Source organism: Budorcas taxicolor, chromosome 4, assembly GCF_023091745.1.
Source record: "Budorcas taxicolor isolate Tak-1 chromosome 4, Takin1.1, whole genome shotgun sequence".
NCBI lineage: Eukaryota > Metazoa > Chordata > Mammalia > Artiodactyla > Bovidae > Budorcas > Budorcas taxicolor.
In genome coordinates, this window is record NC_068913.1 from 18,393,915 (window position 1) to 18,408,250 (window position 14,336).

Here is a 14,336-nt window from a genome sequence, read left to right on the forward strand (position 1 = left end):
AACCCATCAGGCTTCTCTGTCCATGAGATTTTCCAGGCAAGGATACTGGAGTGGGTTGCCATTTCCTTCTCCAATAACATGTTAACATGTCTCAAATGCAACGGTCCATTTTTCTTCTCCTTCTCCCGTGCTGTGTTCTCTCACTGTCTCCTTCATATTAATCAGGATACTCAGGGTAAAAACCTTCCCTAACTGCTCTTCCCCATTCTGCTCTTTCTCCTATTAAAGGTGTTTTTGACATGGTGTCTAGAATAATCTTGTTAAAAGGTGAGTCAGCCGTGTCACTCCTTTGCTCAGTGTAAGAGCCTCCTGTAAGGACTTATGAAGTCAGATTCCTCCAGTGCCCTTCAGACGCTGCGCAAGTCTGTCACCTCTGACCTCGTCTCTTTGCCGTCTCTTCCTGGCTCGCTCTTCCCCAGACGCACTGGCGTTCTCGCCGTTCCTTTAATATATGAGGTTGTACTTCTTTCTCAGCTTTTTCACTTGCCTTTCCTTATGCCCAGGAAGCTTCTGCTTCAAATGTCTTCATGGCTTACTCCTTCACCGCCTTTAATCTTTACTCAATTGTCATTGTTTCATGAGGCTTTGACAGTCCTTAATTGCTCCCACAAGAGGTTCAGATAGCATCCTGTGTGATAGGATTTTTAAATTCCAACCTATTACCGTATAGAGTAAGGTTTCTCAAAGTGTATTCTTTTGACAGTGTTCATCAGGATTTCCTGGATGCTGTTAAAATGCATCGTTTTCAGGGTCAAAGCCCAGACCAATAAATTGTAATTGAAAATGAGGCCTGTGAAGCAGATTTTAATAACCTTTCCCAGGTGAACATTAAACAAACTAAGGTTTGGAAACTACTGTCTTAGGGTATCCTGGACAGTCTCTAGCGCTAGGATTGCTGAAGAGTCTTTAGGTATGGTTCTAAGCATTCTCTGCCAGTCTCAACCAGAGAAGCTTTGAGTTTTTGTTTTACTTACTATGTGTCTAAGTGAGGATTCTCTTGAAAAAAAAAAAAAGGTTTATTGGAAAAAAAGTAAATGGATACATCAAATAGCCCTCTATAGATACAGGAAAGTAAAAGAAGCTTTTTTTTATTTTTGGTGTGCAATGGAGTAACAGAGCAAATGTGTTATTTAAGAAATAATCTGGAGGTGGTATAATAAATTTAATCTATGCATCAGGCAAATATTTATTAGGTATCTATTAGGTGTTCAGCACCATATTAGGTGCTAGAAGTACAGAGGTGAATAAGACATAGTTCCTACCATTATGGTTCTCACAGCAGTGAGATTAATGGGAGTTGGGAAAGACTATATAGCCAGGGAAAGTATTTTATAAGGTAGCTGTCTGGATATGACATGATGAAGACCTGATCTAGAGTAGTCATAAGGAGGTGGATGAAAGAGATGTTCCAAAGGGAGATATGATGGGATAATGTGACTAATCTAGGAGAAATACAGCAGAAACAGTGAGAGATAATTCTGAGGTTTAAAGGCTGTGTGAAAGGCAAATTTTCGTGCTACTAATGAAATTAGAGTAACTGTAAATAGGACTTTGTGTATGTGTGCTGCGAGGGTGTTGGGAGTATTGGTCAGTTTACTCTTGTGTTAATACACTGAGTGCCAGATAACAGTAGGACATTTGAGTGACAATACCCTCTGGTAGCCAAAGATCTTAGGCTGTAGTTTAGGTTCAAAGGGGAGGAGGGCTTGAAACAGAAAATTGATAGTTTTTAGAGTTAGAGGAGCCAGTGTAGGAGACAAAAGGAACAGTCCCAGAGGCTGGAAAGAAACCTGGAAAGGATGGTTTTGTCATTTAGATATTGTCATTCAAATGCCCTACTCTTGTCCGCCACTCTCTATGTAAGAGTAATCTTATCAATACTCCCAATGCCCTCCCAGCATATTCACAAAATCCTATTCACAGCTACTCTAATTTCATTAGTAGCACCCAAGTTTTCTTTGCACACAGCCTTCAAACCTCATATGATTTTGTAAAGAACTGATGGTATAACAATTGAGGAAGGCTGTTGAATTCACTTAAATGTAGGCTACAGGTTACTTTAGGGTCCTATCAATGGAGGGATGACAGTATGATTCAAGTACTTAATGAGACCTCAGAGATCATAAACCAGGAACCACAGGTGTCTATGGTATTGGGAATGTAACTGTGATAAGAAAAGGTGTTAGTGTTGGTTTTTTTTTCCTTGACCATGGGCCACACAGTTCTCCTTTCTACCGAAAATATTCATTCAGAAGCACAGAATCATAAAGGCTAGAGTCCTGTTATTGTTAATGGGTCTAAATCCCATTCACCAGATCCAGAGTTGGTGGTAGTTATGATCATGTTGTTCACGTTCCTTTCTTGAGCTCCCCTCTCTCTATCACCTTCCCTCTTTTACCTGGTGCTGAAGGTGGAAGGGTAAGGCAGGGCCTGATGGTACTAGAATGTAATACAGGATTTGCACTGCACTTATGCAGGATGAAACTAGAATTTAGGGACATCTGGGGGCTTTATGGTACCATGTCCTTCTTGGCCCTGGAAATGAGAAGAGTTAATGAGCGTGAAGGGTCAGTCATAGAGTAATCCATTCAGGCTAAATTTCTCATTAGCCCCTAATTCTGAGAAGAATATTTGAGGGTGTTTGAGGGTAAGGGAGCTTCTTCTGACCTAAGCCTCCCACCCTGGTTCTGTTCCGTTTATTCATTTCATCAGGCTGAGATTTACCTGAAACCTTTTCTAATTATACACTATTAGAGCACTTCATAGATGAAGAGTTGCTACTGCAGAGCCTCTGATGTGCTTTCTTGCAGGAGGGTCACTTGGCTGTTTTCTAGACACTGTGCTTTCCAAATGTGGCTGAAAGTTCAACTCAATCCAGTGCAAGGTAAGGCAAGGAGTACAAAAGTGAATGACAGGGTCCAGGAGAGAAGATTTAAACAGCATGGTATAAATGATTAGTAATCAGTTTTGTGCATGGATCTCTGAGAAAAGTGGAGCGGATGAAAGGTAATCTCTGAGCAGAGGTATGTAGGGCGATTAAGAGTTCACCTAGAGGTTGAATGGCTTGCTTAGTTGCTTCAGTTGTGTCTGACTCTTTATGACCCTGTGGACCATAGCCCGCCAGGCTCCTCTGTCCATGGGATTCTCCAGGCAAGAATATTGGATGGGGTTGCTGTTTTCTCCTTCAGGGGATATTCCCAACCCAAGGACTGAACCTGTGTCTCTTTATGTCTCCTGCACTGGCAGGCAGGTTCTTTACCACTAGCATCACCTGGGTTGAACTGAGAGAATTCAAAGCAAAGGGAAGAAGGTGCAGAGGCCCCAGGTTGAGACTTACGCTTGTGTATCTGGAAGCTCTAAGGATCCTGTAACTAATGAATGTAAAGTATATAGTCAAGCAGGGACCAGGCAGGAGCTGAAGATAGATGAGTGTACAGGGGCCAGCTTAAAAGCAAACTTTTGTGCTGAGCTGAGGAGTCTGACTTGGTTCTGTAAACAGTGGGAAGCTGTGAGGTTTAAATGGATCTGTAATGTGAACACATTTTTGCTGTAGCTTTGTAGTTCAGGTGGCATGGAGGAGGGCATCTGTATAGAGGCAGAAGCTCAAAAGAATGAGATCAATTAGAAGGTCACTGCCATAGACCAGGTGACTGATGATAGGAAACGGAGTCAATAGTAGAAGCAGAAACGGAGGAGGAGAGACACAAGAAATAATTAGGTTAAAAATTGAGAGGTGCTGGTAATTTTATTTTTGATGTGTAAGAAACGAAAAGATGGCAAAAGACATCTAGTTCTTAGGTTTTCCAGTAAAGCAGTGGTGTCACCAAATAGCTTTGGCCATGACAATTCTGTACAACAAATAATCCCCAAATACTGATGATTCAGCAGCAAACATTTATTTCTTACTTTTAGATCTTCAAGAGGCTGTTACAGTCAGCTTTGGTGGCTGTGATCCAGATCACAAATCAGGGTCTGGTCTGCTTCATGTGTTTATTCATTTCAGGACCCATCCTTCAGGACTGAAGGGTCCAGCTTTTACCTGGTATCCGCTGTTCTGATGGCTAGAGGATGAGGTAGGAACATGCTGTACCTCCTCAAGGGTCTGATTAGGATTAAAAGGAATCCTAAGGAAGGATTTCCCAGGAAGTAAGGGAAAAAAGAAAGAAATGGAAGAGAGAGAGAAAAAAAAAAAACTTGCACATATGGAGAAGTATATTCCTCCATTTCACTGTGAGGTCACTTGGCAAAGGGCATGTATCTTAACTGTATTTAATCATATTATTAGTAGAGAACTCCAAAATCTATCCCACAACTAACAGGATCCTCATGTAACATAGTGATGTAATGCGTTCGGTTTAGGCATGTAATTCTAAGCATCTCTAGTACATCTAAATGGACATATAGACAATTGAATAGTTGGGTCAAGAAAACTATCAGAGCTGGATTTATGAACCTGTTGGTCATTGAGTGTCAAGTAATAAATGAAACTGTGGAAATAGGAAGAATTGTCTAATCAGAGTGAAAAGAAAAAAAGAAAGTTACGGATGGAGCCCTGAGATGAACTGCATGTAGATAATCTGAGAAGAAGCTTCCCTGATGGCTTAGTTGGTAGAGTGTGCCTGCAATGTGGGAGACCTAGGTTCAATCCCTGGGTGGGGAAGATCCCCTGGAGAAGGAAGTGGCCACCCACTCCAGAATTCTTGCCTGGAGAATTCTGTGGACAGAGGAGCCTGGCGGGCTGCAGTCCATGGGGTCACAGAGTCAGACACAACTGACTGACTAACACTTTCACTTTTAATCTGAGAAGGAATGGTTAGAGGATTAGTTGAAAAATTTGGAGAGAGAGTGGTGGTATTGAGGAGAGAAGAGACTTACAGGATGGAGGGAATGGGAATGAATGGTCCAAGGATGCTGAGATTTAAGTTGGCCTCCACAGAGAACTGATGTGAACACTGAGGTCTTATCTAATCTGAGAGGTTTCCTTTTAAAACTGAATTGCAGATTGATGCTCACAGAATCACTAGGGAAGCAATGGATAATGTAAATAAAAGCCAGGGTATGGTCCCTAGCACTCAGTAAATGGCAAGCATTATAATCCTATTGAAACTATGGAGGTTGTTGCTGCCAGTTTAATACAGAATTTGATGTTAGACCATTTTGCTTTGAATTTTATCCAAAAGCATTTTATTATTAGACCCAGGAGAAGCAGAAAAATGTAACATGATGTGATTTTTATGGCATCACCTTGAAGTTAATTATGGTGAAATTCTGGTGTAGTTGTTTTCATTAATTTGATGTTAAAAAGGGAAACTGAGAGTTTTTTCATCCCTGAGACATCTCTTATTTAAAAGCTGTCTCATCCAAGGCATTCTTATCATTTTGATCTTAGGGCTGAAGGAACCATTTGTTCCCTGCCTGTATGAATCACATTATTTTTAAGTTCTGTCCTTATATTGCCAAATCAGAAAGAAAGCTGAAAAAACATATGTTTCAAAATATACATGTACTTTAGATTATGAGATGAAATATGCACTTTTCAGAATTGCTTCTGATTTTCAGGTAACCACAGGGCTTGCAGTTTTTTTCCTCATAATTTCTTCCATCTCTATGTGGTTCAGAATCCTACTGTTCTTCCTGGCTGAAAACATATGCTGTATTTCACTTTATTAACAGAACATTGGTTATCAAGTTCTTTATCTTTACTGATTCAGCTTTAGGGAACTGGCAATTAATAATCTCTGGAGGGCCCACCATGAAGAGTTTCTGTAATTAGATTATAACGCAAAGGTTTGCTTAGTCACAGTATTTTTAAAAATTTTAATTATGATTTTTGGGCGATGACCCCAATCTTCCCATCTTTTACAACCAACTGCCTTTTTAATGCTGATTTTCTTTAGTTTCTCTTATTGTGTTTATTCTCTTTTAAAAGTCTGTGAGTATAATTAAAACTGCCCTACCTTTGAGAACTTTGTGTCCTCACCTAGCAGAATAAATGAAATATGGATACAAAGACTGAGCATATAAATTACCTCTAAAAAAGAAAATGCCTTCTACTTAAAGCTTTTTGATTCCCTTTATTTTTTTTTGAAATTCTAGAGCTTGATGGCTATTTTTTCTTTAGTCCAGTGATCTTGTTATTAAAGCATCCTTATAAAGGTAATTTAGCAACACATGCCTCATAGTTATTAGGCAAATTCTACTACATTCAAATATCAAATCACTTTGCAAATGATACTTCCTTCCATTAGCAAAATAGCTTGGGGTGTGGAGGGGCCTGAGGGTGTTTAATTGTTCTGAGTGACATTCAGGAATTCTGCAAAAGTAGTGGAAATGACTTGGTGTCTTTTAAACAAATATTCATATGTATAATAAAGGTGCCATTCTCAGTATAGAGTCTCATAAATCAATGACATCAAAAACATGTGCAGAACAATTTATATGAAAAAATTGTGTAATTAATGCAATGAGCTGACCTTTGACCTAGAAGAAAGGGTATGAGGATGAGGCAGAGAAGAAACGCCCCAAAAGGCCTTAAGCTCACAAACACACTAGACTTAAAATCTTTGACATGCACTGAACAGAGTATATTCTTTTAAATTATTAATATCTTTGAAAATCATAATACATTATAAAATTGTTATTTGTGAAGTAAATTTTTTAAACCTGAGATGGTTTCACGTTTTATGATACGGAAACAGAATAAAGTTATTTTAGAACCGGAAGGCACTTCAGACATCATCTAACCCTACTTACTCATTATGTAGGGGAGGGTTTTGAGGCCAGGCTTCCTGGGTGGTGCAGGGGTTAAGAATCTGCCTATAATGCAGGAGACGCGGGTTCAATCACTGGGTTGGAAAGATCCCCGAAGAAGGGAATGGCAACCTACTCGAGTATTCTTGCCTGTAGAATTACATGGATAGAGGAGCCTGGTGGGCTACAGCCTATGGGGTCACAAAGAGTGGAGCACGACAAGCAACTAACACTTTCACTTTCACTACTTTGAGGCCAGGGGAACCTTCAAGTACTTTCCCCAGGTCATGCCACAGGTGAATACCAGGTCAAGACAGATGGTTAATGTATGCTTTTTAAGTTTTTAGCACTATTAGGGGAAAAATAGGTACACTGGACTTACTATGTACAAGTGATATAATTTGGCCTGAAGCTTAAGCAGGACTATAGTTGGGTGATTCATGACAGCATATTTACTTGGATTTGGGTAAAAGATGATGGTATTCATGCATTTTTAAGACAGGTTCATTTTAGAGCAGAGTTTTTATTGAACTAAAAGTTAATCTCTTTCTCTCCTCTCCCCAGCCCCAAGATAATTCAAACTTTCAACTCCTGTCTTCCTTCTCTCCCTCAGAAAAAGAGAATCATACAAATGAACCAAAGCAAATCAACCAAAACAGCTAATTACAGTTAACAGGATTATCAGTTTATTTCAGATGAATTCTAATTTTAATTTGTTCTGGTTTTAATTATCAGGAAAATTGTTTAATATCACTGTTTCCTTTTTAAGGTCAGCCATTTGGGGGCTTCTAAAAGTTCTTCTAAAAATATATTTCTTGGACATAAATATATATTATTGCTTTATAATATTTATTTCAGATTGGATCAGATAGACTTGGGAAAAAGCCAAGGGCAGGGGACTGTTTTACTGTGGCTATATTTCAGTCTGTTTGTATGTATATTAAGTTGCATCACACAAAATTTAGAGAATGATTTCTGAAAGGATTCTCAACATGACTTAAGTCTGAAAAAAAAAAAAAGGGCATGAATACTATATTCCTTAAGGATAATCATACTTTTGTTCCATCTTTGTAAGGCTGATTGTGGATGAATTCTAAGAGTGCATTTTAGTATAGGATATGACTTTCAACAGAAGAATGTACACGAATCATATTTTTAGTTCTTCTTAAAGCAAGTGGTAGGAAAGCAGGGTGAACCAGCCACCATGTCTCCCCTACCCTCACCCCCACCAATGTTATCTTATTAAAACTGGAGAGGTTTAACAGAAACAATAATAAGGTTTTCAGAGTTCCTTAGCTTAGGGTCCTTTCCTGGTTGAGTACTATAGGAACGGACTCCTACAAAGACACAAAAAATGACAAACCACTGTTGTTTCATATCCCAGGCCAGGAGTCTTATAGGATCCATGAGAGTTGAATGTCAGGGCAGAAGGTCTCAGATCATTACCATAAAAAGCTCTTTGGCACCCTGTGTCATCGCACAAAGTGTCAGGCCAGTTCTCATTACTAGGTGCCTGTGGTGCTTTTCTTAAATAATCAGTCCCATTCAGAAAGAGATTTTTAAGGTCCTTGATCATCAGTCTTTCTATTTCACAAGCAGTAAATTTTTAAGGCTAAATGGCCCGGGAGGCAGAATGTTTTTGAAGTAATGTTTAGAAAAAGAACTTATATCCCAACGCTGACCTGATTCTTTCTCGTTTTTCCCAAAGGTCAGATGCAAGCTCAGTACTAAAGGCACTGAACTTGAGCTTGTGGACAGAAGCAGGGGGCATTCACTCCAGCTCCACTTTCCAGCAGGGGAGGGCCTAGGAGCTAATAAACAAGTGAGAGTCAATTTTAGGATGGCTGCCTAATCCCAAAGGGGAAATCAGGCAAAGCCTCCTTTGCCCTACTCTGACCCTACAGTCTCAAATATGGATGCTTATTTTTCTTCTTTAAACTTTTTAAGAGCATGAAAAACCTAGTAAGTGAAGATAGCCAAGATAACATTGCAACCATGCTATATATAAATGTGTATCTTTTTCAAAAGTGCATTTTCAGAGTCCCAATTAGAAAATGTGCTTCACCACTTTACTCTGCATATGCCCCAATGAATTCCAAGAGGTCACAGAGGCAGTGTGCAACTTCCCAGAGTAGAAGAGCTTGCTCTTTAAAGAGCTATTTTTAGCTTGGAAGGGGGGAGTGTAGGCCAGGAAGTGCCTGGCAGGTATGTCCTACAGCAGAGATCTAAACTAGAGGCCTGATCTAAGCCTCCTGGTTTGCTCTAGGAAAGGGTAGTTCTGCTGATTGTCACTGCTATTTTGAGGGGTGAGGGGTTACCAGCTTTCCCCAGGGGAACTCAACCTGTAGTCCTCGGAGACCTCTTGTGTAGAGAGCACACTGTATCTGGGCCCTGACTGACCTGAGCGGGAACACTAGAGCCCGAGGCATGCAAGAGGCACGCTCCAGGAAATTACAATCCGAGACTCGTTAAAAATCACGATTCCATTTTGATGGTCAATAACTAGGGTTCCCAAGGTAAATCTCAAACCAACACTTATATCGAATTATTATCCTTCAGAGTGCACCTTTCCAGGCCGGGCACCAGTGACCGGGAGGCTTGCAGAGGCAGCAGGCGAGGTAGGAGGAAGAAAAATGTCCCTGGCCGCGCTTGGACTAGCGGACGGAGTCTGGACCCCTTGAGGACGTGCTGGCGGCCCCGCTGGCAAGAGAGGGCCTGGTCCTAGGATGTCACCGGACGTGGTCGAAGCTGGCTTGGAGTATGATGGGCAGGGTGAAGGGCAGAAGATGAGGACGAGGTTTGAGAGGGAATGGCGAGGGTGAGGTAGAGACACGAATACAGAAGAGGAGAGAGTCAGAAATCCTGAGAGAGACCCAGCAAGGTGTAGAAAGAGGCCGAGGGACAGGCACAGAGTACAAGAAAAGCAGAGACATCGTGAGAGTAGAGACAGCAAGGGAGGGAGATATGACGAAAAACAGTGCCAGTGGGAGTCAGAGCAGAGTCTGAGCCTGGGAAATACTGCTTGAGGAAGAGGTATCAGCAGGGAGGGAAGTGGCAAACGCTCCAAGCTTCCTCCATCACCCAACCTCCCCTCCCAGACCGCCCCCCACCCCTTCCTCTCGCTTGCCCAGCCCGCGACGAGGAGTGGAGCGCAAGGTCGGGGAGTCCTCTCGGCGGTGGCGCACTGAATGGCTGGCGGTCCGCAGCGCCCGGGTCCCGGGGCTCCCAGCTACAGGTCCGCGGTGCCCCGCTTAGCGCTCAGGGTGGGCCGGGCAGACCTGCACCCTCCTGCGCCCATCCCCGCCCTCCGCACCGCCCCACGACGCTTCCCGCCACTCCTCCGGCGGTCGCAGTCCTCCTCAAGCCCCCCAGGGGGAAGGGGGCACTGCAGCCACCAGGGACACCGTAAGAGCCGCTTCTCCCAGCGGGCCCGGCCCGCCGAGAGCCTGGGAGCGGGATCTGTGTGCACGGGGTCCTAGTTGGTCTCTGAGCAGTCGTTCACCCACGTGCCGAGGTCATTGCCTGAGTCAGGAAGGTAGGCGAGCCGAGCGGCGAACCTGCGGAGAAAGCACCGCGGCAGCGGCGCCAAGAAGCCCCGCGCGCTCCAGAGCGTCCCCCAGTGGTCGGGCAGGACCGCGGCCAGAGCCCGCGACTCCGCTCCGGAGTGGCTTTCGGGCTTCTCCGTGTCGCGGGGAGAGGTGCAGCCGCGGATGACCCGGGATCCTACAGGCTCTGACCGCCCCACCCCTTCCTCAGAAACTCCGACTGCTTGCGCCTGCTGTGTGGCATTTTTTTTTTTCCTTCTGAAAGGCCAGCGTCTTATCTCTCGGGTTCAAGTCCTGAGGACTTGCCCAGCCTCTTCCCCTGAAGTCACTTCTACCATCCTTCGGCAGCCTCGGGAAGCAGGGCGCCTTGGACTGCTCGTCCCAGAGCCAGCGCGGGCAGTCCGTCCTTCCTCCGGCGCCTGCCGGAGCCCGGTGCATTCGCTTCGCACCCTCCCTCTCTTTCTCCCTCCCTTTCTCCTTTCCTCTCTTTCCTCCTCTACTTCCCCCTCCCTCTCTCGCCTCTTAAGTTTCCTGCACCGTGAATCCAACTGTGCCAAGCCTAGGCTCCCGCGGAACCAATCCTGAGCGCGACCCGGGCACTGGGACGCCGACTCCGCCGAGGGGACGAGGCAGCGGGACCGGTCCGCGCCCGAGCATGGAGATGAAGCGCCAGGGCGGGCATGTCCGGGGCGCCGGAGACGCCAGGCCCGAGTAGCTAGCTCCTCCATGGAGCCTTCCCAGAGCGGTCCCTGCTCGCTGTATTCGCCCCCAGTCCTGTGCGGTACGTACCCTTCGCTTTCACAGTCCAGATATGGGGGATATCTTGGGGTAGGGTGGTGGGGAGAGTCACTGGTTGGGAGACGGAGTGCGCCTGGCGGTGACCCTTACAGACCCGGGCAGCCTTCGGCTCTAGAAGTTAGCAACTGGCTGTGCCCCTTGCCTCGAAAAAAGTAGTACGTGTGTATGCGCGTGTTATCTCTGTGTGTACCCGGCGCTCGAATGGGTAAACTGAGCCTGGCTTTCCTGTATGCAAAATTGCATTCCCTTTTCCCACCCCCACCGCACCAAACGCGCGGAGATACCCAGCACCTAATCCTGGTCAGCTCTACCTACCCCGTCTTCTCCCCACGCCCCCCTCGCTCAGTCTCGCTCGCTCGCTCTCCCTCTCTCTTTCTCTCTCCGTCTCTCTCTGCTGGTGTGGATGTGTGTGAGCACTGCCAGGGCTGGCGAAGAACCAGCCGCCTCCTTTAGTCCGAGCCGCCTGGCCATCAAACGCGGGCAGGTCTCGCTGACAGAGAGGCTTGGGCTCTGAACCACCCTGCACGCGGCTCTGTGTGCCCCGTCACCTCCCGGCTCCACCGCCCGGGAGCTCGCACCCGAGGAGCGTAGGGCGCAAGGAACCCCTCCACCTCCAACCCTCCTGCCCCCCTGCCTGCGGACGACGGCGCGCTCTCGGGTTTCAGGCGCTGGATTTACTCGCTTTTGCATTTTTCCTGCCTCCCCCACCTCCGGGTTTTTTGGTCCACCCCTCGCGCCACGACCCCCTTTCCCTGCTTGGTCGCCAAGCTTAACCTTGCCCGCGTGGTCATGGGATGTCTAATTTCATTTGTATCTAGGCTGCTGAGAGCGCTCCTGGCTCTGTAAAGTGGATGTCAGGTGGATCTATGTTTGTGAAGGAACAAAGACTCAGCGAAGGCACCGCCGAGGAAGTTTGAGACGCGGGAGGATGCAGGCGGCGTGCTGGTACGTGCTTCTCCTCCTGCAGCCCACCGTCTACTTGGTAAGTCGCTGCCAATCCCGCGCCCCCTCGATCTCACCCTGGTCGCGAGGCCAGGCAACTGGGGGCGCGCGGGAGGAGGGTGAGACCGTCAGTTCAGCGGGAGCGGCGTTCCTAGCGACGGTGTTGGGACAACTTTGTTAAACTGGTCTCCGGATCCCCGTGGGATTTTCTGGGGTTTCCTGCTCCGGTACACCCTCTTCTGTGCCTGATTCTAAATCGCGTCCAGGGCGCCTTAGACACCCAGAAACCGAGGAGATAGCTGGATGGGATGCTTTATGGGGAGAGATGGCAAAGAGAAGGGGTGGAAGACAGGGAACTCTCAGTAGTTCATCCAGAGGCTTTGAAGGTAAATCCATCCGCCTAACCCGCAGCTTGGAGATATGTGGCATGTAAAGAAGTGCGGGCAACTTTGTTGGGCTTGCGGGGTTCAGACGGGGCAAGTATAGCTGTCAGATAGGAAGACCACAAGCCTTCGGACAGAGTTAGGTCCTAGATGCTCCAGCAAACATATAAAGGCACCCCCTTCTTCTCCTCCCAGTCTCTCCTTTCCACTAGTACCCCAGTTCCAGTGCTGAGCCCCGTATTAGGGACTGGCAGACCTTGTCACCAGGGAGCAAATACTGCCTAGTCCTCCCGGAGCCGAGTTTTCTGGGCTCTGGACTTTGCACACTGTTGGAACTGGGGTTGTCATGGGGTGGAGGCTTAGAGGGAAGCACTCTGCCGTAGTGGTAGTGGATGGGTAGTTTGGTAGCTGTGGGCACCGCCTGGAGCCAAGACCCAGAGCGCAGTTTCTTGGGTCTGGCTTCAGGGAGGGCCAGGGACAATCTTATCCTGCTGGTGAAGTTGTGTGCCCAGGGCACGGAACTCCATAACCCACCTCCGGGCCGCAGGAGCACACGGAGGGCTCTGTGTGTTCTGATTGGGGGCAAGAAGCACTGGGGAGGCTCGATGGGTTGCGTAGTGAATGGAGTGAATATTGCCATTCCTTAATTCCAAGGGCTTCAGAACCCACAATCCTGGGTGCAAAAGGGTTGCTATCCCTGCAATAGAGAGCGTTTCCCAGCCGTTGTCTTGGTGCCTGTGACTTCAGGGCTGCTAGTCGCGTGAACTCTCTGTATGCTAATGAGTGTGTAAGTATACGTGTGTGAATATGAATGTGAGGGTGTTTCAGCTTGAATCCAAGAACCCTGTGTATGTCTTTGCACCTTTATCGCCTGACCGTGGCAGCCGCGGACGCCAGAGGGCGCTGCGCGTCAGTGTCCTCGCCTACAGGACACCTTGGGGTAAACAGGTGAAAGCTGGGGCAGCCAATCCTAAAGAACGGCCTTTCTGACTCCGTCACCGAAGTCTGTGACTTCCCCGGCTGGAACGCAGACAGAATGCAAAAAGTGTCCTTCCCATTTCTCATCTTCAATCCACCTTGCCCCCACCTGTGTCCAGTAAACCCTCTGACATTGAGGGCTTAGAGATGCAGGGCAGAAAGTTTGGCCTAAGGAAACCCAGAAATTGTTTATTGAAAGAAAGGGGAGGGACCGCCAAGTGAAAGCGACCGAGGGGGAATATGAAGGATTCCCTCGACCATGGAAACCCTCCTGACCCTCTCCTTTGCATACCTTTACGCAAGACCTGAACCTCCGGACTGTTCCTCCGTCCTTGAACTGTGCTCAGGAACGCACGGCAAAAGCTCGCGGCTGTGGTGCAGTTTATTGCTTGGAGCAAGTATTTCGATAGTCTGGAAAATAATCTATCAAAAGCAGAAGTGAAATCAATACGTTGTGTTAAATTTTAAATGTGTTTGTTGGCAGTTAAACCGTTTTCCACTCATTACAACAACAGTGCTGGATTTATTCTAATGCTCTGCGTTCTCAACAACAAGCGCATTAATTCTCCTTTAATTGTAAACTGGGAGCATTTGAAAACCATTCAGTGTGCAAATTATGCTGATTCAATTACCGTTTAGTTACAGACTTCATTACCTGAATGCCTTTTGGCAACACAGAGAAAGGAGACAATTTTTCCAGTTTCACTCAAAACCATACAAAATGTGAACAATAAAATAGAGAAGGCGATTTAGAAGTCCATTCTTTTTCTCTTGGATCTAAAGTTGTTTTGTGTGTCGGGGATTAGAAATCAGACACACCACGAAAAACAAAAGGCTGGTGGCTGTGACCCAAGGCAGTGTTTCCAGGGATTGTAGTCCCATGGCTATTTGTCGGCAAAATCCCGAGCTGTTTTCCTAGAGGAGCAAGAAGCTGATTTTT